Here is a 3,606-nt window from a genome sequence, read left to right as displayed (position 1 = left end):
AATGCCATTCTACTCTTAAAATTTATATGGTAATTTAAAGAACCCAAAATAGCCAAAACAATATTGAAAAAGAACAAAGTTGTATCACTCACACAAATTTCAAATTTTACTACCAAACTCCTAAGTACTAGCATAAGGATAGATCATACTTCAATGGAATAGAATTGAGAGTCCAGAAATAACTCCTTACATTTAGGGTCAATATATTTTTGACAAGGATTCTAAAGCAATTCCATAGTCGAAAGCATACTTTTTTCAACAGATTCTGCTGAGATAACTATAATATCACATGCAAAAGAATTTTCACACTTTCTCAAAAATCAAACTCACTGCCATTGAGTCAAGCCACCTCAGAGCAACCCTACAGGACAGGGTAGAACGGCCTCTGTGGGTTTCAGAGACTAAAACTCTTTAAGGGAGTAGGAAGTAAAGTCTTTCTCTGAAGAGAAGTTGGTGGTTTATAACTGCTACCATGTAGTTAGTAGCCCAATGTATAACCACTATGCCATCATGGCTGCCCTACAATTCACAGCTTACACTTCCTTATACTTCACACTTTACAAGTAAGTAATCGCATGTGGATCATAGACCAAAGTGTAAAACTGTAACTCTAAATTCTAAGAAGGAAACATGGGTATAAATCTTCATGATCTTGGATTAAGCAATGTTAAATATGACACCACAAGCATGTGAGGTAATAAATAATTACCTAAATAAATAAATAGATAGATAGATAAATAAATAGAACTTCAGTAAAATTTAAAACTTTTGTTTGTCAAAGGATACCCTCAAATGATTGAAAAGACAACTTTCATAATTAGAGTAACTTTTTTCCTAAAATCTGATAAGGAACTTGTATCCAAAATATATTAACAAATCTTATAATACAACAACGATAAGACAATCAAAAAGTCTAAATAGACATTTGTACAAAAATATAAAAATGGTCAATCAACACATTCATCATCAAACAAATGCACATTCACTAATATGACTATAATCAAAAAGAAATAGTTGAGTGTTAAACAATGATTTTGAGAAAGAGAAACCCTCCTTCATTGCTGGTAGAAATGAAAAATGGTAATGCTACTTTGAAAATCAGTCTAATAGTGCCACAAAATATTAAAAGTAAGGTTGTCATATGACCCAGCAATTCCACTTCTAGGTACATACTTAACAGAAATGAACATTAACGTTTACGTAACCCTAAACACAAATGTTTATAGCAGCATTATTCATAATAACCCCAAAGTGGAAAGAACCCAAAGAACTGGTGAATGGATAAATAAAATGTGTTATATCTATAAACTGGAATATTATTAAACTATCAAAAGAAATGGAATACCAATATATGCTATAACATGGCTGAACTTTGAAAACATTATGCTAACTTAAGCCACAAAAAGTTCTTATATTGTATGATTTCATTTACATGAAATGTCAATAACAGTTCATCTATAGAATAATTATTGCCTAGATATGAGGATGAGGGCAGGGAGAAATGAGGAGTGACTGCAAATGGTTGCAGTATTTCTTTTGGAGTGCTGAAATTGCTAATTGTGATGATGGTTGCACATACCTGTGACTATAGTAAAAATGTTATTTAAAAAAATTGCAAGATAGTTGAAAAATTACCCCGGATGAAGAGAAGTTCTTTACTTTTTCATCTGTGATCTTGTGGGTGGGATGTGGGAAGAGTGGAGGAGAGACTGTCTGCCTTCCTTCTACTTCAGTATTATTTTAAAAGATTTCAGAGATATTGGAACTTTAGGAAACATTCTATTACGGACAAAAAATTTGAAGACTATGAGTGAAGAATGGAAAAATGATGTAAACTATATTTGGCATAAAAATTTATTCTCTTTTGATTTCTATGCTGGGGATCATTCAATTTTTCAGGCATTGTCTGCCAAAGAAGGTGCTGATGTTAATGTATAAATGTCCTCTTTTTCAGGTAATTAAGGTTTGCCAATACCATTTGTAATCACTTCCTTCCTTATAAAAGTATCTTGAAATGAAAATCAAATTACTGGGTTAATTAATACTTCTCCAAGCGTTCATTGTAACCTAATACTTTGCTGCTTCATTCCCCCCTCCTGCACCCATTGGTGAAGTACGTGCTTAAACAAATGCCAGTTGCCTCTAGATTACAAGCAGTGATAAAACTGCTAGAACAAGGGCTCTACTATCCAAACTTATTGGGTCATACAAACAAGACACACAGTGTTGGCTACTGAAAGTCACTATTATTATTTAGATAACAATTAGTAAACAACAAGAACACATTTGAGGTGAACCAGTCTCCTCCAACCCCACAATTACCTCACTTAGCATCGTTGGACAGGAAAGTATTTATATCTAAAAGGGACCTGCTCACCTTTCCCAAATTACCTATGCTTATCTTTGTATTCATGGGAAGGACTCGCTAAAACAGGTGTCAGCAGGTATGTCTTAGATGAAATAAGATGTGATATAGTTCTGTTTGCCCTCACACTCCCTCTGCGTATCTTTACAATGGCTTTCCTAGACAAATTTTCTCGCCTTCACTTTCTGGTCCAGTTCTCATATAGTAACTTTGTGACAACCATGGGCCAGTGCCAGGGTTAGGCCAGCATTTCAGTTCTTGAGTCAAAACTTTACATGTAACACCAATATGGTTTATGCTCAAGCCTCTGCTCTATTGGCAACCTCTTGCCAGGAGGTGCCCATCTCTACTTCCTGGGCCCACCAGCCTTCCATCACCATCTGGTAGTTTCATGTCTCATGATTCACACCATTCACACCATGGCTGCCATTTCTCTGCTGCTCAGCTTTTCTGTACTTGCTATCATTATTGTAGGTCTTCAGTTTTATCAGATTTTTTCTGTACTTGCTATCATTTTTGTATCAAGTACAGTTTTTTCTGTACTTGCTATCATTATTGTAGGTCTTCAGTTTTATCAGATCAGTGAGCGTTACCAGCTCAGTATTTGGCCAATGAGTGCCCTACTTAGCATTATAAGAGAGTAAGTCTATATTACAGCAATTCTAGGAGGTTCTAAGATCTCATGTCCTAAGGAAAGTCACCCTTCCTGTCTCTTATAGATCAGGATCAAAATTTCTCTGAGGCAAGCAGCCTATATAGGAAAATTACTTGTCAATTTCAGTGTGTGTGTGTATGTTGTTGTTGTAGTTGTTGTTCTTCGTCGAGACTGTTTAGGTGGTTCTTAATCATAGCAATCCTGAGTATAACAGAAAGAACACTGCCTAGTCCTGTGCCGTCCTCACTGCTGTAGTTCTCTTTGAGCCTATTGTTGCAGCCATTGTGTCAATCCATCTTCTTGAGGGTCTTCCTATTTTTCACTGCCTTACACTTTACCAAACATGATGTCCTTTTCCAGGGACTGGTCTCTCCTGATAACATATCCAAAGTTTATGAGAAATTCCATCCCCTAGTCCTGCATTTTATTATTTACCATCCTTGGTTTACATGGGCTAGTGTGCTCCTTCTCTATGGAAGTAGCAGACAGCTGAAATGGTTGCTTGTTTTTAGACTATCCTTTAAGACCCCAGAAACTATTCTTTTTAAAGTTGTCTTTTGTGTAAAATTTGCTCAGTGCAACATGT

This window comes from Echinops telfairi, unplaced genomic scaffold, assembly GCF_000313985.2.
Source record: "Echinops telfairi isolate 266 unplaced genomic scaffold, ASM31398v2 ScPeMD7_44;HRSCAF=162, whole genome shotgun sequence".
Classification (NCBI taxonomy): Eukaryota; Metazoa; Chordata; class Mammalia; order Afrosoricida; family Tenrecidae; genus Echinops; species Echinops telfairi.
Note: the sequence above shows the minus strand (reverse complement) of the source record.